Genomic DNA, 24,801 nt, shown 5'->3' with positions numbered 1-24,801 from the left:
TTACCATATGGGCCCATTCATTCTAATGAATCTCATAGGCTATAATGGAGAATGGAAAAACATACAAAATTTTCCCCATCAACAGTGTACCATTCAGTGTGATATTAAAAATTCATCTTATCCAACCCTAAACCCAACCCCAATATTCACCGAAACATAACTGTGTCCTGAACTCTAACCCTAACCCTAACCCTTACCATATGGGCCCATTCGTTCTAATGAATCTCATAAGCTATAATGGAGAATGGAAAAACATCCAAAATTTTTCCCCATCAACAGTGTACCATTCAGTGTGATATTAAAAATACATCTTATCCAACCCTAAACCCAACCCCAATATTCACCGAAACATTAGTGTGTCCTGAACTCTAACCCTAACCCTAACCCTTACCATATGGGCCCATTCATTCTAATGAATCTCATAGGCTATAATGGAGAATGGAAAAACATCCAAAAATTTTCCCCATCAACAGTGTACCATTCAGTGTGATATTAAAAATTCATCTTATCCAACCCTAAACCCAACCCCAATATTCACCGAAACATAAGTGTGTCCTGAACTCTAACCCTAACCCTAACCCTTACCATATGGGCCCATTCATTCTAATGAATCTCATAGGCTATAATGGAGAATGGAAAAACATCCAAAATTTTTCCCCATCAACAGTGTACCATTCAGTGTGATATTAAAAATACATCTTATCCAACCCTAAACCCAACCCCAATATTCACCGAAACATTAGTGTATCCTGAACTCTAACCCTAACCCTAACCCTTACCATATGGTACCATTCATTCTAATGAATCTCACAGGGTATAATGGAGAATGGAAAAACATCCAAAAAATTTTCCCATCAAGAGTATACCATTCAGTGTGATATTAAAAATACATCTTATCCAACCCTAAACCCAACCCCAATATTCACTCGAACATAAGTGTGTCCTGAACTCTAACCCTAACCCTAACCCTTACCATATGGGCCCATTCATTCTAATGAATCTCATAGGCTATAATGGAGAATGGAAAAACATCCAAAAATTTTCCCCATCAACAGTGTACCATTCAGTGTGATATTAAAAATTCATCTTATCCAACCCTAAACCCAACCCCAATATTCACTCGAACATAAGTGTGTCCTGAACTCTAACCCTAACCCTTACCATATGGGCCCATTCATTCTAATGAATCTCATAGGGTATAATGGAGAATGGAAAAACATACAAAAATTTTTCCCATCAAGAGTATACCATTCAGTGTGATATTAAAAATACATCTTATCCAACCCTAAACCCAACCCCAATATTCACTCGAACATAAGTGTGTCCTGAACTCTAACCCTAACCCTAACCCCTACCATATGGGCCCATTCATTCTAATGAATCTCATAGGCTATAATGGAGAATGGAAAAACATCCAAAATTTTCCCCATCAACAGTGTACCATTCAGTGTGATATTAAAAATACATCTTATCCAACCCTAAACCCAACCCCAATATTCACCGAAACATAAGTGTGTCCTGAACTCTAACCCTAACCCTAACCCTTACCATATGGGCCCATCCATTCTAATGAATCTCATAGGCTATAATGGAGAATGGAAAAACATCCAAAAATTTTTACCATCAAGATCATACCATTCAGTGTGATATTAAAAATACATCTTACCCAACCCTAAACCCAACCCCAATATTCACCCAAACATAAGTGCGTTCAGAACTCTAACCCTAACCCTAACCCTTACCATATGGGCCCATTCATTCTATTGAATCTCATAGGCTATAATGGAGAATGGAAAAACATCCAAAATTTTTTCCCATCAAGAGTATACCATTCAGTGTGATATTAAAAATACATCTTATCCAACCCTAAACCCAACCCCAATATTCACTCGAACATAAGTGTGTCCTGAACTCTAACCCTCACCCTAACCCTTACCATATGGGCCCATTCATTCTAATGAATCTCATAGGCTATAATGGAGAATGGAGAAACATCCAAAATTTTTTCCCATCAAGAGTATACCATTCAGTGTGATATTAAAAATACATCTTATCCAACCCTAAACCCAACCCCAATATTCACCGAAACATAAGTGTGTCCTGAACTCTAACCCTAACCCTAACCCTTACCATATGGGCCCATTCATTCTAATGAATCTCATAGGCTATAATGGAGAATGGAAAAACATCCAAAATTTTTCCCCATCAACAGTGTACCATTCAGTGTGATATTAAAAATACATCTTATCCAACCCTAAACCCAACCCCAATATTCACTGAAACATAAGTGTGACCTGAACTCTAACCCTAACCCTAACCCTTACCATATGGGCCCATTCATTCTAATGAATCTCATAGGCTATAATGGAGAATGGAAAAACATCCAAAAAATTTTACCATCAAGATTATACCATTCAGTGTGATATTAAAAATACATCTTACCCAACCCTAAACCCAACCCCAATATTCACCCAAACATAAGTGCGTCCAGAACTCTAACCCTAACCCTAACCCTTAACATATGGGCCCATTCATTCTTATGAATCTCATAGGCTATAATGGAGAATGGAAAAACATCCAAAAATTTTTCCCATCAAGAGTATACCATTCAGTGTGATATTAAAAATACATCTTATCCAACCCTAAACCCAACCCCAATATTCACTCGAACATAAGTGTGTCCTGAACTCTAACCCTAACCCTAACCCTTACCATATGGGCCCATTCATTCTAATGAATCTCATAGGCTATAATGGAGAATGGAAAAACATCCAAAAATTTTCCCCATCAACAGTGAACCATTCAGTGTGATATTAAAAATTCATCTTATCCAACCCTAAACCCAACCCCAATATTCTCCGAAACATAAGTGTGTCCTGAACTCTAACCCTAAACCTTACCATATGGGCCCATTCATTCTAATGAATCTCATAGGCTATAATGGAGAATGGAAAAACATCCAAAAATTTTTACCATTAAGATTATACCATTCAGTGTGATATTAAAAATACATCTTACCCAACCCTAAATCCAACCCCAATATTCACCCAAACATAAGTGCGTCCAGAACTCTAACCCTAACACTAACCCTTACCATATGGGCCGATTCATTCTAATGAATATCATAGGCTATAATGGAGAATGGAAAAACATCCAAAAAATTTCCCCATCAACAGTGTACCATTCAGTGTGATATTAAAAATACATCTTACCCAACCCTAAACCAGACCCCAATTTTAAACCGAACATATGTGTGTCCTGAACTCTAACCCTAACCCTTACCATATGGGCCCATTCATTCTAATGAATCTCATAGGCAATAATGGAGAATGGAAAAACATCCAAAAATTTTTCCCATCAAGAGTATACCATTCAGTGTGATATTAAAAATACATCTTATCCAACCCTAAACCCAACCCCAATATTCACTCGAACTTAAGTGTGTCCTGAACTCTAACCCTAACCCTAACCCTAACCCTTACCATATGGGCCCATTCATTCTAATGAATCTCATAGGCTATAATGGAGAATGGAAAAACATCCAAAAATTTTTCCCATCAAGAGTATACCATTCAGTGTGATATTAAAAATACATCTTATCCAACCCTAAACCCAACCCCAATATTCACTCGAACATAAGTGTGTCCTGAACTCTAACCCTAACCCTAACCCTTACCATATGGGCCCATTCATTCTAATGAATCTCATAGGCTATAATGGAGAATGGAAAAACATCCAAAAATTTTCCCCATCAACAGTGTACCATTCAGTGTGATATTAAAAATTCATCTTATCCAACCCTAAACCCAACCCCAATATTCACCGAAACATAAGTGTGTCCTGGACTCTAACCCTAACCCTAACCCTTACCAAATGGGCCCATTCATTCTAATGAATCTCATAGGCTATAATGGAGAATGGAAAAACATCCAAAAAACTTTCCCATCAAGAGTATACCATTCAGTGTGATAATAACAATACATCTTACCCAACCCTAAACCAAACCCCAATGTTCACCCGAACTTAAGTGTGTCCTGAACTCTAACCCTAACCCTAACCCTTACCATATGGGCCCATTCATTCTAATGAATCTCACAGGGTATAATGGAGAATGGAAAAACATCCAAAAAATTTTCCCATCAAGAGTATACCATTCAGTGTGATATTAAAAATACATCTTACCCAACCCTAAACCCAACCCCAATATGCACCCGAACATAAGTGTGTCCTGAACTCTAACCCTAACCCTAACCCTTACCATATGGGGCCATTCATTCTAATGAATCTCATAGGCTATAATGGAGAATGGAACAACATCCAAAAAATTTCCCCATCAAGAGTATACCATTCAGTGTGATATTAAAAATACATCTTATCCAACCCTAAACCCAACCCCAATATTCACCCAAACATAAGTGGCTCCAGAACTCTAACCCTAACCCTAACCCTTACCATATGGGCCCATTCATTCTAATGAATCTCATAGGCTATAATGGAGAATGGAAAAACATCCAAAAATTTTTCCCATCAAGAGTATACCATTCAGTGTGATATTAAAAATACATCTTACCCAACCCTAAACCCAACCCCAATATGCACCCGAACATAAGTGTGTCCTGAACTCTAACCCTAACCCTAACCCTTACCATATGGGCCCATTCATTCTAATGAATCTCATAGGCTATAATGGAGAATGGAAAAACTTCCAAAAATTTTTCCCATCAAGAGTATACCATTCAGTGTGATATTAAAAATACATCTTACCCAACCCTAAAGCAGACCCCAATTTTAAACCGAACATATCTGTGTCCTGAACTCTAACCCTAACCCTAAGTCTTACCATATTTGCCGTTTCATTCTAATGAATCTCATAGGCTATAATGGAGAATGGAAAAACATCCAAAATTTTATCCATCAAGAGTATACCATTCAGTGTGATATTAAAAATACATCTTAACCAACCCTAAAGCAGACCCCAATTTTAAACCGAACATATGTGTGTCCTGAACTCTAACCCTAACCCTTACCATATGGGCCCATTCATTCTAATGAATCTCATAGGCTATAATGGAGAATGGAAAAACATCCAAAAATTTTTCCCATCAAGAGTATACCATTCAGTGTGATATTAAAAATACATCTTATCCAACCCTAAACCCAACCCCAATATTCACTCGAACTTAAGTGTGTCCTGAACTCTAACCCTAACCCTAACCCTAACCCTTACCATATGGGCCCATTCATTCTAATGAATCTCATAGGCTATAATGGAGAATGGAAAAACATCCAAAAATTTTTCCCATCAAGAGTATACCATTCAGTGTGATATTAAAAATACATCTTATCCAACCCTAAACCCAACCCCAATATTCACTCGAACATAAGTGTGTCCTGAACTCTAACCCTAACCCTAACCCTTACCATATGGGCCCATTCATTCTAATGAATCTCATAGGCTATAATGGAGAATGGAAAAACATCCAAAAATTTTCCCCATCAACAGTGTACCATTCAGTGTGATATTAAAAATTCATCTTATCCAACCCTAAACCCAACCCCAATATTCACCGAAACATAAGTGTGTCCTGGACTCTAACCCTAACCCTAACCCTTACCAAATGGGCCCATTCATTCTAATGAATCTCATAGGCTATAATGGAGAATGGAAAAACATCCAAAAAACTTTCCCATCAAGAGTATACCATTCAGTGTGATAATAACAATACATCTTACCCAACCCTAAACCAAACCCCAATGTTCACCCGAACTTAAGTGTGTCCTGAACTCTAACCCTAACCCTAACCCTTACCATATGGGCCCATTCATTCTAATGAATCTCACAGGGTATAATGGAGAATGGAAAAACATCCAAAAAATTTTCCCATCAAGAGTATACCATTCAGTGTGATATTAAAAATACATCTTACCCAACCCTAAACCCAACCCCAATATGCACCCGAACATAAGTGTGTCCTGAACTCTAACCCTAACCCTAACCCTTACCATATGGGCCCATTCATTCTAATGAATCTCATAGGCTATAATGGAGAATGGAACAACATCCAAAAAATTTCCCCATCAAGAGTATACCATTCAGTGTGATATTAAAAATACATCTTATCCAACCCTAAACCCAACCCCAATATTCACCCAAACATAAGTGGCTCCAGAACTCTAACCCTAACCCTAACCCTTACCATATGGGCCCATTCATTCTAATGAATCTCATAGGCTATAATGGAGAATGGAAAAACATCCAAAAATTTTTCCCATCAAGAGTATACCATTCAGTGTGATATTAAAAATACATCTTATCCAACCCTAAACCCAACCCCAATATTCACTCGAACTTAAGTGTGTCCTGAACTCTAACCCTAACCCTAACCCTAACCCTTACCATATGGGCCCATTCATTCTAATGAATCTCATAGGCTATAATGGAGAATGGAAAAACATCCAAAAATTTTTCCCATCAAGAGTATACCATTCAGTGTGATATTAAAAATACATCTTATCCAACCCTAAACCCAACCCCAATATTCACTCGAACATAAGTGTGTCCTGAACTCTAACCCTAACCCTAACCCTTACCATATGGGCCCATTCATTCTAATGAATCTCATAGGCTATAATGGAGAATGGAAAAACATCCAAAAATTTTCCCCATCAACAGTGTACCATTCAGTGTGATATTAAAAATTCATCTTATCCAACCCTAAACCCAACCCCAATATTCACCGAAACATAAGTGTGTCCTGGACTCTAACCCTAACCCTAACCCTTACCAAATGGGCCCATTCATTCTAATGAATCTCATAGGCTATAATGGAGAATGGAAAAACATCCAAAAAACTTTCCCATCAAGAGTATACCATTCAGTGTGATAATAACAATACATCTTACCCAACCCTAAACCAAACCCCAATGTTCACCCGAACTTAAGTGTGTCCTGAACTCTAACCCTAACCCTAACCCTTACCATATGGGCCCATTCATTCTAATGAATCTCACAGGGTATAATGGAGAATGGAAAAACATCCAAAAAATTTTCCCATCAAGAGTATACCATTCAGTGTGATATTAAAAATACATCTTACCCAACCCTAAACCCAACCCCAATATGCACCCGAACATAAGTGTGTCCTGAACTCTAACCCTAACCCTAACCCTTACCATATGGGCCCATTCATTCTAATGAATCTCATAGGCTATAATGGAGAATGGAACAACATCCAAAAAATTTCCCCATCAAGAGTATACCATTCAGTGTGATATTAAAAATACATCTTATCCAACCCTAAACCCAACCCCAATATTCACCCAAACATAAGTGGCTCCAGAACTCTAACCCTAACCCTAACCCTTACCATATGGGCCCATTCATTCTAATGAATCTCATAGGCTATAATGGAGAATGGAAAAACATCCAAAAATTTTTCCCATCAAGAGTATACCATTCAGTGTGATATTAAAAATACATCTTACCCAACCCTAAACCCAACCCCAATATGCACCCGAACATAAGTGTGTCCTGAACTCTAACCCTAACCCTAACCCTTACCATATGGGCCCATTCATTCTAATGAATCTCATAGGCTATAATGGAGAATGGAAAAACTTCCAAAAATTTTTCCCATCAAGAGTATACCATTCAGTGTGATATTAAAAATACATCTTACCCAACCCTAAAGCAGACCCCAATTTTAAACCGAACATATCTGTGTCCTGAACTCTAACCCTAACCCTAAGTCTTACCATATTTGCCGTTTCATTCTAATGAATCTCATAGGCTATAATGGAGAATGGAAAAACATCCAAAATTTTATCCATCAAGAGTATACCATTCAGTGTGATATTAAAAATACATCTTAACCAACCCTAAAGCAGACCCCAATTTTAAACCGAACATATGTGTGTCCTGAACTCTAACCCTAACCCTTACCATATGGGCCCATTCATTCTAATGAATCTCATAGGCTATAATGGAGAATGGAAAAACATCCAAAAATTTTTCCCATCAAGAGTATACCATTCAGTGTGATATTAAAAATACATCTTATCCAACCCTAAACCCAACCCCAATATTCACTCGAACATAAGTGTGTCCTGAACTCTAACCCTAACCCTAACCCTTACCATATGGGCCCATTCATTCTAATGAATCTCATAGGCTATAATGGAGAATGGAAAAACATCCAAAAATTTTCCCCATCAACAGTGTACCATTCAGTGTGATATTAAAAATTCATCTTATCCAACCCTAAACCCAACCCCAATATTCACCGAAACATAAGTGTGTCCTGGACTCTAACCCTAACCCTAACCCTTACCAAATGGGCCCATTCATTCTAATGAATCTCATAGGCTATAATGGAGAATGGAAAAACATCCAAAAAACTTTCCCATCAAGAGTATACCATTCAGTGTGATAATAACAATACATCTTACCCAACCCTAAACCAAACCCCAATGTTCACCCGAACTTAAGTGTGTCCTGAACTCTAACCCTAACCCTAACCCTTACCATATGGGCCCATTCATTCTAATGAATCTCACAGGGTATAATGGAGAATGGAAAAACATCCAAAAAATTTTCCCATCAAGAGTATACCATTCAGTGTGATATTAAAAATACATCTTACCCAACCCTAAACCCAACCCCAATATGCACCCGAACATAAGTGTGTCCTGAACTCTAACCCTAACCCTAACCCTTACCATATGGGCCCATTCATTCTAATGAATCTCATAGGCTATAATGGAGAATGGAACAACATCCAAAAAATTTCCCCATCAAGAGTATACCATTCAGTGTGATATTAAAAATACATCTTATCCAACCCTAAACCCAACCCCAATATTCACCCAAACATAAGTGGCTCCAGAACTCTAACCCTAACCCTAACCCTTACCATATGGGCCCATTCATTCTAATGAATCTCATAGGCTATAATGGAGAATGGAAAAACATCCAAAAATTTTTCCCATCAAGAGTATACCATTCAGTGTGATATTAAAAATACATCTTACCCAACCCTAAACCCAACCCCAATATGCACCCGAACATAAGTGTGTCCTGAACTCTAACCCTAACCCTAACCCTTACCATATGGGCCCATTCATTCTAATGAATCTCATAGGCTATAATGGAGAATGGAAAAACTTCCAAAAATTTTTCCCATCAAGAGTATACCATTCAGTGTGATATTAAAAATACATCTTACCCAACCCTAAAGCAGACCCCAATTTTAAACCGAACATATCTGTGTCCTGAACTCTAACCCTAACCCTAAGTCTTACCATATTTGCCGTTTCATTCTAATGAATCTCATAGGCTATAATGGAGAATGGAAAAACATCCAAAATTTTATCCATCAAGAGTATACCATTCAGTGTGATATTAAAAATACATCTTAACCAACCCTAAAGCAGACCCCAATTTTAAACCGAACATATGTGTGTCCTGAACTCTAACCCTAACCCTAACCCTTACCATATGGGCCCATTCATTCTAATGAATCTCATAGGGTATAATGGAGAATGGAAAAACATACAAAAATTTTCCCCATCAACAGTGTACCATTCAGTGTGATATTAAAAATTCATCTTATCCAACCCTTAACCCAACCCCAATATTCACCGAAACATAAGTGTGTCCTGAACTCTAACCCTAACCCTAACCCTTACCATATGGGCCCATTCATTCTAATGAATCTCATAGGGTATAATGGAGAATGGAAAAACATCCAAAAAATTTTCCCATCAAGAGTATACCATTCAGTGTGATATTAAAAATACATCTTATCCAACCCTAAACCCAACCCCAATACTCACTCGAACATAAGTGTGTCCTGAACTCTAACCCTAACCCTAACCCTTACCATATAGGCCCATTCATTCTACTGAATCTCATAGGCTATAATGGAGAATGGAAAATCATCCAAAAATTTTCCCCATCAACAGTGTACCATTCAGTGTGATATTAAAAATTCATCTTATCCAACCCTAAACCCAACCCCAATATTCACCGATACATAAGTGTGTCCTGAACTCTAACCCTAACGCTAACCCTAACCCTTACCATATGGGCACATTCATTCTAATGAATCTCATAGGCTATAATGGAGAATGGAAAAACATCCAAAATTTTTCCCCATCAACAGTGTACCATTCAGTGTGATATTAAAAATACATCTTATCCAAACCTAAACCCAACCCCAATATTCACCGAAACATAAGTGTGTCCTGAACTCTAACCTTAACCCTAACCCTTACCACATGGGCCCATTCATTCTAATGAATCTCATAGGCTATAATGGAGAATGGAAAAACATCCAAAAATTTTCCCCATCAACAGTGTACCATTCAGTGTGATATTAAAAATTCATCTTATCCAACCCTAAACCCAACCCCAATATTCACCGAAACATAAGTGTGTCCTGAACTCTAACCCTAACCCTAACCCTTACCATATGGGCCCATTCATTCTAATGAATCTCATAGGCTATAATGGAGAATGGAAAAACATCCAAAATTTTTCCCAATCAACAGTGTACCATTCAGTGTGATATTAAAAATACAAGTTATCCAACCCTAAATTTTCCCATCAAGGGTATACCATTCAGTGCGATATTAAATATACATCTTATCCAAACCTAAACCCAACCCCAATATTCACTCGAACATAAGTGTGTCCTGAACTCTAACCCTGACCCTAACCCTTACAATATGGGCCCATTCATTCTAATGAATCTCATAGGCTATAATGGAGAATGGATAAACATCCAAAAATTTTCCCCATCAACAGTGTACCATTCAGTGTGATATTAAAAATACATCTTATCCAACCCTAAACCCAACCCCAATATTCAACGAAACATAAGTGTGTCCTGAACTCTAACCCTAACCCTAACCCGTACCAAATGGGCCCATTCATTATAATGAATCTCATAGGCTATAATGGAGAATGGAACAACATCCAAAAAATTTTCCCATCAAGAGTATACCATTCAGTGTGATATTAAAAATACATCTTATCCAACCCTAAACCCAACCCCAATATTCACCCAAACATAAGTGCGTCCAGAACTCTAACCCTAACCCTAACCCTTACCATATGGTCCCATTCATTCTAATGAATCTCATAGGCTATAATGGAGAATGGAAAAACATCCAAAAAATTTTCCCATCAAGAGTATACCATTCAGTGTGATATTAAAAATACATCTTACCCAACCCTAAAGCAGACCCCAATTTTAAACCGAACATATGTGTGTCCTGAACTCTAACCCTAACCCTAACTCTTACCATATGGGCCCTTTCATTCTAATGAATCTCATAGGCTATAATGGAGAACGGAAAAACATCCAAAAAATTTTCCCATCAAGAGTATACCATTCAGTGTGATATTAAAAATACATCTTATCCAACCCTAAACCCAACCCCAATATGCACCCAAACATAAGTGTGTCCTGAACTCTAACCCTAACCCTAACCCTTACCATATGGGCCCATTCATTCTAATGAATCTCATAGGCTATAATGGAGAATGGAACAACATCCAAAAATTTTTCCCATCAAGAGTATACCATTCAGTGTGATATTAAAAATACATCTTATCCAACCCTAAACCCAACCCCAATATTCACCCAAACATAAGTGGGTCCAGAACTCTAACCCTAAGCCTAACCCTTACCATATGGGCCCATTCATTCTACTGAATCTCATAGGCTATAATGGAGAATGGAAAAACATCCAAATTTTTTTCCCATCAAGAGTATACCATTCAGTGTGATATTAAAAATACATCTTACCCAACCCTAAAGCAGACCCCAATTTTAAACCGAACATATGTGTGTCCTGAACTCTAACCCTAACCCTAACTCTTACCATATGGGCCCTTTCATTCTAATGAATCTCATAGGCTATAATGGAGAATGGAAAAACATCCAAAATTTTATCCATCAAGAGTATACCATTCAGTGTGATATTAAAAATACATCTTACCCAATCCTAAAGCAGACCCCAATTTTAAACCGAACATATGTGTGTCCTGAACTCTAACCCTAACCCTAACCCTTACCATATGGGCCCATTCATTCTAATGAATCTCATAGGCTATAATGGAGAATGGAAAAACATCCAAAAAATTTCCCCATCAAGAGTATACCATTCAGTGTGATATTAAAAATACATCTTATCCAACCCTAAACCCAACCCCAATATTCACCCAAACATAAGTGCGTCCAGAACTCTAACCCTAACCCTAACCCTTACCATATGGGCCCATTTATTCTAATGAATCTCATAGGGTATAATGGAGAATGGAAAAACATCCAAAATTTTTTCCCATCAAGAGTATACCATTCAGTGTGATATTAAAAATACATCTTACCCAACCCTAAACCAGACCCCAATTTTAAACCGAACATATGTGTGTCCTGAACTCTAACCCTAACCCTAACCCTTACCATATGGGCCCATTCATTCTAATGAATCTCATAGGGTATAATGGAGAATGGAAAAACATACAAAAATTTTTCCCATCAAGAGTATACCATTCAGTGTGATATTAAAAATACATCTTATCCAACGCTAAACCCCCCAACCCCAATATTCACTCGAACATAAGTGTGTCCTGAACTCTAACCCTAACCCTAACCCTAACCATGTGGGGCCCATTCATTCTAATGAATCTCATAGGCTATAATGGAGAATGGAAAAACTTCCAAAAATTTTCCCTATAAACAGTGTACCATTCAGTATGATATTAAAAATTCATCTTATCCAACCCTAAACCCAACCCCAATATTCACCGATACATAAGTGTGTCCTGAACTCTAACCCTAACCCTAACCCTTACCATATGGGCCCATTCATTCTAATGAATCTCATAGGCTATAATGGAGAATGGAAAAACATCCAAAATTTTTCCCCATCAACAGTGTACCATTCAGTGTGATATTAAAAATACATCCTATCCAACCCTAAACCCAACCCCCATATTCACCGAAACATAAGTGTGTCCTGAACTCTAACGCTAACCCTAACCCTTACCATATGGTCCCATTCATTCTAATGAATCTCATAGGCTATAATGGAGAATGGAAAAACATCCAAAAATTTTTCCCATCAAGAGTATACCATTCAGTGTGATATTAAAAATACATCTTATCCAACCCTAAACCCAACCCCAATATTCACATCGAACATAAGTGTGTCCTGAACTCTAACCCTAACCCTAACCCTTACCATATGGGCCCATTCATTCTAATGAATCTCATAGGCTATAATAAAGAATGGAAAAACATCCAAAAATTTTTCCCATCAAGAGTATACCATACAGTGTGATATTAAAAATACATCTTATCCAACCCTAAACCCAACCCCAATATTCACCGAAACATAAGTGTGTCCTGAACTCTAACCCTAACCCTAACCCTTACCAAATGGGCCCATTCATTCTAATGAATCTCAGAGGCTATAATGGAGAATGGAAAAACATCCAAAAAATTTTCCCATCAAGAGTATACCACTCAGTGTGATAATAAAAATACATCTTACCCAACCCTAAACCAAACCCCAATATTCACCCGAACTTAAGTGTGTCCTGAACTCTAACCCTAACCCTAACCCTTACCATATGGGGCCCATTCATTCTAATGAATCTCACAGGGTATAATGGAGAATGGAAAAACATCCAAAAAATTTTCCCATCAAGAGTATACCATTCAGTGTGATATTAAAATACATCTTACCCAACCCTAAACCCAACCCCAATATGCACCCGAACATAAGTGTGTCCTGAACTCTAACCCTAACCCTAACCCTTACCATATGGGCCCATTCATTCTAATGAATCTCATAGGCTATAATGGAGAATGGAACAACATCCAAAAAATTTCCCCATCAAGAGTATACCATTCAGTGTGATATTAAAAATACATCTTACCCAACCCTAAACCCAACCCCAATATTCACCCAAACATAAGTGCGTCCAGAACTCTAACCCTAACCCTAACCCTTACCGTATGGGCCCATTCATTCTAATGAATCTCATAGGCTATAATGGAGAATGGAACAACATCCAAAAAATTCTCCCATCAAGAGTATACCATTCAGTGTGATATTAAAAATACATCTTATCCAACCCTAAACCCAACCCCAATATTCACCCAAACATAAGTGCGTCCAGAACTCTAACCCTAACCCTAACCCTTACCATATGGGCCCATTCATTCTAATGAATCTCATAGGCTATAATGGAGAATGGAACAACATCCAAAAAATTTTCCCATCAAGAGTATACCATTCAGTGTGATATTAAAAATACATCTTATCCAACCCTAAACCCAACCCCAATATTCACCCAAACATAAGTGCGTCCAGAACTCTAACGCTAACCCTAACCCTTACCATATGGTCCCATTCATTCTAATGAATCTCATAGGCTATAATGGAGAATGGAAAAACATCCAAAAAATTTTACCATCAAGATTATACCATTCAGTGTGATATTAAAAATACATCTTACCCAACCCTAAACCCAACCCCAATATTCACCCAAACATAAGTGCGTCCAGAACTCTAACCCTAACCCTAACCCTTACCATATGGGCCCATTCATTCTAATGAATCTCATAGGCTATAATGGAGAATGGAAAAACATCCAAAAATTTTTCCCATCAAGAGTATACCATTCAGTGTGATATTAAGAATACATCTTACCCAACCCTAAACCAGACCCCAATTTTAAACCGAACATATGTGTGTCCTGAACTCTAACCCTAACCCTAACCCTTACCATATGGTCCCATTCATTCTAATGAATCTCATAGGCTATAATGGAGAATGGAAAAACATCCAAAAATTTTTCCCATCAAGAGTATACCATTCAGTGTGATATTAAAAATACATCTTATCCAACCCTAAACCCAACCCCAATATTCACTCGAACATAAGTGTGTCCTGAACTCTAACCCTAACCCTAACCCTTACCATATGGGCCCATTCATTCTAATGAATCTCATAGGCTATAATAAAGAATGGAAAAACATCCAAAAATTTTTCCCATCAAGAGTATACCATTCAGTGTGATATTAAAAATACATCTTATCCAACCCTAAACCCAACCCCAATATTCACCGAAACATAAGTGTGTCCTGAACTCTAACCCTAACCCTAACCCTTACCAAATGGGCCCATTCATTCTAATGAATCTCATAGGCTATAATGGAGAATGGAAAAACATCCAAAAAATTTTCCCATCAAGAGTATACCACTCAGTGTGATAATAAAAATACATCTTACCCAACCCTAAACCAAACCCCAATATTCACCCGAACTTAAGTGTGTCCTGAACTCTAACCCTAACCCTAACCCTTACCATATGGGCCCATTCATTCTAATGAATCTCACAGGGTATAATGGAGAATGGAAAAACATCCAAAAAATTTTCCCATCAAGAGTATACCATTCAGTGTGATATTAAAAATACATCTTACCCAACCCTAAACCCAACCCCAATATGCACCCGAACATAAGTGTGTCCTGAACTCTAACCCTAACCCTAACCCTTACCATATGGGCCCATTCATTCTAATGAATCTCATAGGCTATAATGGAGAATGGAACAACATCCAAAAAATTTCCCCATCAAGAGTATACCATTCAGTGTGATATTAAAAATACATCTTACCCAACCCTAAACCCAACCCCAATATTCACCCAAACATAAGTGCGTCCAGAACTCTAACCCTAACCCTAACCCTTACCGTATGGGCCCATTCATTCTAATGAATCTCATAGGCTATAATGGAGAATGGAACAACATCCAAAAAATTCTCCCATCAAGAGTATACCATTCAGTGTGATATTAAAAATACATCTTATCCAACCCTAAACCCAACCCCAATATTCACCCAAACATAAGTGCGTCCAGAACTCTAAGCCTAACCCTAACCCTTACCATATGGGCCCATTCATTCTAATGAATCTCATAGGCTATAATGGAGAATGGAACAACATCCAAAAAATTTTCCCATCAAGAGTATACCATTCAGTGTGATATTAAAAATACATCTTATCCAACCCTAAACCCAACCCCAATATTCACCCAAACATAAGTGCGTCCAGAACTCTAACGCTAACCCTAACCCTTACCATATGGTCCCATTCATTCTAATGAATCTCATAGGCTATAATGGAGAATGGAAAAACATCCAAAAAATTTTACCATCAAGATTATACCATTCAGTGTGATATTAAAAATACATCTTACCCAACCCTAAACCCAACCCCAATATTCACCCAAACATAAGTGCGTCCAGAACTCTAACCCTAACCCTAACCCTTACCATATGGGCCCATTCATTCTAATGAATCTCATAGGGTATAATGGAGAATGGAAAAACATCCAAAAATTTTTCCCATCAAGAGTATGCCATTCAGTGTGATATTAAAAATACATCTTACCCAACCCTAAACCAGACCCCAATTTTAAACCGAACATATGTGTGTCCTGAACTCTAACCCTAACCCTAACCCTTACCATATGGGCCCATTCATTCTAATGAATCTCATAGGCTATAATGGAGAATGGAAAAACATCCAAAAAATTTTCCCATCAAGAGTATACCATTCAGTGTGATATTAAAAATTCATCTTATCCAACCCTAAACCCAACCCCAATATTCACAGAAACATAAGTGTGTCCTGAACTCTAACCCTAACCCTAACCCTTACCAAATGGGCCCATTCATTCTAATGAATCTCATAGGCTATAATGGAGAATGGAAAAACATCCAAAAATTTTTCCCATCAAGAGTATACCATTCAGTGTGATAATAAAAATACATCTTACCCAACCCTAAACCAAACCCCAATATTCACCCGAACTTAAGTGTGTCCTGAACTCTAACCCTAACCCTAACCCTTACCATATGGGCCCATTCATTCTAATGAATCTCACAGGGTATAATGGAGAATGGAAAAACATCCAAATTTTTTCCCCATCAACAGTGTACCATTCAGTGTGATATTAAAAATTCATCTTATCCAACCCTAAACCCAACCCCAATATTCACCGAAACATAAGTGTGTCCTGAACTCTAACCCTAACCCTAACCCTTACCATATGGGCCCATTCATTCTAATGAATCTCATAGGCTATAATGGAGAATGGAAAAACATCCAAAAAATTTTACCATCAAGATTATACCATTCAGTGTGATATTAAAAATACATCTTACCCAACCCTAAACCCAACCCCAATATTCACCCAAACATAAGTGCGTCCAGAACTCTAACCCTAACCCTAACCCTTACCATATGGGCCCATTCATTCTAATGAATCTCATAGGCTATAATGGAGAATGGAACAACATCCAAAAAATTTTCCCATCAAGAGTATACCATTCAGTGTGATATTAAAAATACATCTTATCCAACCCTAAACCCAACCCCAATATTCACCCAAACATAAGTGCGTCCAGAACTCTAACCCTAACCCTAACCCTTACCATATGGGCCCATTCATTCTAATGAATCTCATAGGCTATAATGGAGAATGGAAAAATATCCAAAAAATTTTCCCATCAAGAGTATACCATTCAGTGTGATATTAAAAATACATCTTACCCAACCCTAAACCAGACCCCAATTTTAAACCGAACATATGTGTGTCCTGAACTCTAACCCTAACCCTAACCCTAACCCTAACCCTTACCATATGGGCCCATTCATTCTAATGAATCTCATAGGATATAATGGAGAATGGAAAAACATCAAAAAAATTTTCCCATCAAGAGTATACCATTCAGTGTGATATTAAAAATACATCTTATCCAACCCTAAACCCAACCCCAATATTCAGTCGAACATAAGTGTGTCCTGAACTCTAACCCTAACCCTAACCCTTACCATATGGGCCCATTCATTCTAATGAATCTCATAGGGTATAATGGAGAATGGAAAAACATCCAAAAAATTTTACCATCAAGATTATACCATTCAGTGTGATATTAAAAATACATCTTACCCAACCCTAAACCCAACCCCAATATTCACCCAAACATAAGTACGTCCAGAACTCTAACCCTAACCCTAACCCTTACCATATGGGCCCATTCATTCTAATGAATCTCATAGGCTATAATGGAGAATGGAAAAACATCCAAAATTTTTCCCCATCAGCAGTGTACCATTCAGTGTGATATTAAAAATACCTCCTATCCAACCCTAAACCCAACCCCAATATTCACCGAAACATAAGTGTGTCCTGAACTCTAACGCTAACCCTAACCTTTACCATATGGTCCCATTCATTCTAATGAATCTCATAGGCTATAATGGAGAATTGAAAAACATCCAAAAAATTTTACCATCAAGATTATACCATTCAGTGTGATATTAAAAATACATCTTACCCAACCCTAAACCCAACCCCAATATTCACCCAAACATAAGTGCGTCCAGAACTCTAACCCTAACCCTAACCCTTACCATATGGGCCCATTCATTCTAATGAATCTCATAGGCTATAATGGAGAATGGAAAAACATCCAAAAAATTTTCCCATCAAGAGTATACCATTCAGTGTGATAATAAAAATACATCTTACCCAACCCTAAACCAAACCCCAATATTCACCCGAACTTAAGTGTGTCCTGAACTCTAACCCTAACCCTAACCCTTACCATATGGGCCCATTCATTCTAATGAATCTCACAGGGTATAATGGAGAATGGAAAAACATCCAAATTTTTTCCCCATCAACAGTGTACCATTCAGTGTGATATTAAAAATTCATCTTATCCAACCCTAAACCCAACCCCAATATTCACCGAAACATAAGTGTGTCCTGAACTCTAACCCTAACCCTAACCCTTACCATATGGGCCCATTCATTCTAATGAATCTCATAGGCTATAATGGAGAATGGAAAAACATCCAAAAAATTTTACCATCAAGATTATACCATTCAGTGTGATATTAAAAATACATCTTACCCAACCCTAAACCCAACCCCAATATTCACCCAAACATAAGTGCGTCCAGAACTCTAACCCTAACCCTAACCCTTACCATATGGGCCCATTCATTCTAATGAATCTCATAGGCTATAATGGAGAATGGAACAACATCCAAAAAATTTTCCCATCAAGAGTATACCATTCAGTGTGATATTAAAAATACATCTTATCCAACCCTAAACCCAACCCCAATATTCACCCAAACATAAGTGCGTCCAGAACTCTAACCCTAACCCTAACCCTTACCATATGGGCCCATTCATTCTAATGAATCTCATAGGCTATAATGGAGAATGGAAAAATATCCAAAAAATTTTCCCATCAAGAGTATACCATTCAGTGTGATATTAAAAATACATCTTACCCAACCCTAAACCAGACCCCAATTTTAAACCGAACATATGTGTGTCCTGAACTCTAACCCTAACCCTAACCCTAACCCTAACCCTTACCATATGGGCCCATTCATTCTAATGAATCTCATAGGATATAATGGAGAATGGAAAAACATCAAAAAAATTTTCCCATCAAGAGTATACCATTCAGTGTGATATTAAAAATACATCTTATCCAACCCTAAACCCAACCCCAATATTCAGTCGAACATAAGTGTGTCCTGAACTCTAACCCTAACCCTAACCCTTACCATATGGGCCCATTCATTCTAATGAATCTCATAGGGTATAATGGAGAATGGAAAAACATCCAAAAAATTTTACCATCAAGATTATACCATTCAGTGTGATATTAAAAATACATCTTACCCAACCCTAAACCCAACCCCAATATTCACCCAAACATAAGTACGTCCAGAACTCTAACCCTAACCCTAACCCTTACCATATGGGCCCATTCATTCTAATGAATCTCATAGGCTATAATGGAGAATGGAAAAACATCCAAAATTTTTCCCCATCAGCAGTGTACCATTCAGTGTGATATTAAAAATACCTCCTATCCAACCCTAAACCCAACCCCAATATTCACCGAAACATAAGTGTGTCCTGAACTCTAACGCTAACCCTAACCTTTACCATATGGTCCCATTCATTCTAATGAATCTCATAGGCTATAATGGAGAATTGAAAAACATCCAAAAAATTTTACCATCAAGATTATACCATTCAGTGTGATATTAAAAATACATCTTACCCAACCCTAAACCCAACCCCAATATTCACCCAAACATAAGTGCGTCCAGAACTCTAACCCTAACCCTAACCCTTACCATATGGGCCCATTCATTCTAATGAATCTCATAGGCTATAATGGAGAATGGAAAAACATCCAAAAAATTTTCCCATCAAGAGTATACCATTCAGTGTGATAATAAAAATACATCTTACCCAACCCTAAACCAAACCCCAATATTCACCCGAACTTAAGTGTGTCCTGAACTCTAACCCTAACCCTAACCCTTACCATATGGGCCCATTCATTCTAATGAATCTCACAGGGTATAATGGAGAATGGAAAAACATCCAAATTTTTTCCCCATCAACAGTGTACCATTCAGTGTGATATTAAAAATTCATCTTATCCAACCCTAAACCCAACCCCAATATTCACCGAAACATAAGTGTGTCCTGAACTCTAACCCTAACCCTAACCCTTACCATATGGGCCCATTCATTCTAATGAATCTCATAGGCTATAATGGAGAATGGAAAAACATCCAAAAAATTTTACCATCAAGATTATACCATTCAGTGTGATATTAAAAATACATCTTACCCAACCCTAAACCCAACCCCAATATTCACCCAAACATAAGTGCGTCCAGAACTCTAACCCTAACCCTAACCCTTACCATATGGGCCCATTCATTCTAATGAATCTCATAGGCTATAATGGAGAATGGAACAACATCCAAAAAATTTTCCCATCAAGAGTATACCATTCAGTGTGATATTAAAAATACATCTTATCCAACCCTAAACCCAACCCCAATATTCACCCAAACATAAGTGCGTCCAGAACTCTAACCCTAACCCTAACCCTTACCATATGGGCCCATTCATTCTAATGAATCTCATAGGCTATAATGGAGAATGGAAAAATATCCAAAAAATTTTCCCATCAAGAGTATACCATTCAGTGTGATATTAAAAATACATCTTACCCAACCCTAAACCAGACCCCAATTTTAAACCGAACATATGTGTGTCCTGAACTCTAACCCTAACCCTAACCCTAACCCTAACCCTTACCATATGGGCCCATTCATTCTAATGAATCTCATAGGATATAATGGAGAATGGAAAAACATCAAAAAAATTTTCCCATCAAGAGTATACCATTCAGTGTGATATTAAAAATACATCTTATCCAACCCTAAACCCAACCCCAATATTCAGTCGAACATAAGTGTGTCCTGAACTCTAACCCTAACCCTAACCCTTACCATATGGGCCCATTCATTCTAATGAATCTCATAGGGTATAATGGAGAATGGAAAAACATCCAAAAAATTTTACCATCAAGATTATACCATTCAGTGTGATATTAAAAATACATCTTACCCAACCCTAAACCCAACCCCAATATTCACCCAAACATAAGTGCGTCCAGAACTCTAACCCTAACCCTAACCCTTACCATATGGGCCCATTCATTCTAATGAATCTCATAGGCTATAATGGAGAATGGAAAAACATCCAAAATTTTTCCCCATCAGCAGTGTACCATTCAGTGTGATATTAAAAATACCTCCTATCCAACCCTAAACCCAACCCCAATATTCACCGAAACATAAGTGTGTCCTGAACTCTAACGCTAACCCTAACCTTTACCATATGGTCCCATTCATTCTAATGAATCTCATAGGCTATAATGGAGAATTGAAAAACATCCAAAAAATTTTACCATCAAGATTATACCATTCAGTGTGATATTAAAAATACATCTTACCCAACCCTAAACCCAACCCCAATATTCACCCAAACATAAGTGCGTCCAGAACTCTAACCCTAACCCTAACCCTTACCATATGGGCCCATTCATTCTAATGAATCTCATAGGCTATAATGGAGAATGGAAAAACATCCAAAATTTTTTCCCATCAAGAGTATACCATTCAGTGTGATATTAAAAATACATCTTACCCAACCCTAAACCAGCCCCCAATTTTAAACCGAACATATGTGTGTCCTGAACTCTAACCCTAACCCTAACCCTTACCATATGGGCCCATTCATTCTAATGAATCTCACAGGGTATAATGGAGAATGGAAAAACATCCAAAAATTTTCCCCATCAACAGTGTACCATTCAGTGTGATATTAAAAATTCATCTTATCCAACCCTAAACCCAACCCCAATATTCACCGAAACATAAGTGTGTCCTGAACTCTAACCCTAACCCTAACCCTTACCATATGGGCCCATTCATTCTAATGAATCTCATAGGCTATAATGGAGAATGGAAAAACATCCAAAAATTTTCCCCATCAACAGTGTACCATTCAGTGTGATATTAAAATTTCATCTTATCCAACCCTAAACCCAACCCCAATATTCACCGAAACATAAGTGTTTCTGAACTCTAACCCTAACCCTAACCCTTACCATATGGGCCCATTCATTCTAATGAATCTCATAGGCTATAATGGAGAATGGAACAACATCCAAAAAATTTTCCCATCAAGAGTATACCATTCAGTGTGATATTAAAAAATACATCTTATCCAACCCTAAACCCAACCCCAATATTCACCCAAACATAAGTGGGTCCAGAACTCTAACCCTAACCCTAACCCTTACCATATGGGCCCATTCATTCTAACGAATCTCATAGGCTATAACGGAGAATGGAAAAACATCCAAAAATTTTTCCCATCAAGAGTATACCATTCAGTGTGATATTAAAAATACATCTTACCCAACCCTAAACCCAACCCCAATATGCACCGAAACATAAGTGTGTCCTGAATTCTGACCCTAACCCTTACCATATGGGCCCATTCATTCTAATGAATCTCATAGGCTATAATGGAGAATGGAAAAACATCCAAAATTTTTTACCATCAAGATTATACCTTTCAGTGTGATATTAAAAATACATCTTACCCAACCCTAAACCCAACCCCAATATTCACCCAAACATAAGTGCGTCCAGAACTCTAACCCTAACCCTAACCCTTACCATATGGGCCCATTCATTCTAATGAATCTCATAGGGTATAATGGAGAATGGAAAAACATCCAAAAATTTTTCCCATCAAGAGTATGCCATTCAGTGTGATATTAAAAATACATCTTACCCAACCCTAAACCAGACCCCAATTTTAAACCGAACATATGTGTGTCCTGAACTCTAACCCTAACCCTAACCCTTACCATATGGGCCCATTCATTCTAATGAATCTCATAGGCTATAATGGAGAATGGAAAAACATCCAAAAATTTTTCCCATCAAGAGTATACCATTCAGTGTGATATTAAAAATTCATCTTATCCAACCCTAAACCCAACCCCAATATTCACAGAAACATAAGTGTGTCCTGAACTCTAACCCTAACCCTAACCCTTACCAAATGGGCCCATTCATTCTAATGAATCTCATAGGCTATAATGGAGAATGGAAAAACATCCAAAAATTTTTCCCATCAAGAGTATACCATTCAGTGTGATAATAAAAATACATCTTACCCAACCCTAAACCAAACCCCAATATTCACCCGAACTTAAGTGTGTCCTGAACTCTAACCCTAACCCTAACCCTTACCAAATGGGCCCATTCATTCTAATGAATCTCATAGGCTATAATGGAGAATGGAAAAACATCCAAAAAATTTTCCCATCAAGAGTATACCATTCAGTGTGATAATAAAAATACATCTTACCCAACCCTAAACCAAACCCCAATATTCACCCGAACTTAAGTGTGTCCTGAACTCTAACCCTAACCCTAACCCTTACCATATGGGCCCATTCATTCTAATGAATCTCACAGGGTATAATGGAGAATGGAAAAACATCCAAAAATTTTCCCCATCAACAGTGTACCATTCAGTGTGATATTAAAAATTCATCTTATCCAACCCTAAACCCAACCCCAATATTCACCGAAACATAAGTGTGTCCTGAACTCTAACCCTAACCCTAACCCTTACAATATGGGCCCATTCATTCTAATCAATCTCATAGGCTATAATGGAGAATGGAAAAACATCCAAAAAATTTTACCATCAAGATTATACCATTCAGTGTGATATTAAAAATACATCTTACCCAACCCTAAACCCAACCCCAATATTCACCCAAACATAAGTGCGTCCAGAACTCTAACCCTAACCCTAACCCTTACCATATGGGCCCATTCATTCTAATGAATCTCATAGGCTATAATGGAGAATGGAACAACATCCAAAAAATTTTCCCATCAAGAGTATACCATTCAGTGTGATATTAAAAATACATCTTATCCAACCCTAAACCCAACCCCAATATTCACCCAAACATAAGTGCGTCCAGAACTCTAACCCTAACCCTAACCCTTACCATATGGGCCCATTCATTCTAATGAATCTCATAGGCTATAATGGAGAATGGAAAAATATCCAAAAATTTTTCCCATCATGAGTATACCATTCAGTGTGATATTAAAAATACATCTTACCCAACCCTAAACCAGACCCCAATTTTAAACCGAACATATGTGTGTCCTGAACTCTAACCCTAACCCTAACCCTAACCCTTACCATATGGGCCCATTCATTCTAATGAATCTCATAGGATATAATGGAGAATGGAAAAACATCAAAAAAAA

This window comes from Heteronotia binoei, chromosome 8, assembly GCF_032191835.1.
Source record: "Heteronotia binoei isolate CCM8104 ecotype False Entrance Well chromosome 8, APGP_CSIRO_Hbin_v1, whole genome shotgun sequence".
Lineage (NCBI taxonomy): Eukaryota > Metazoa > Chordata > Lepidosauria > Squamata > Gekkonidae > Heteronotia > Heteronotia binoei.
This window is presented reverse-complemented; position numbering follows the sequence as displayed.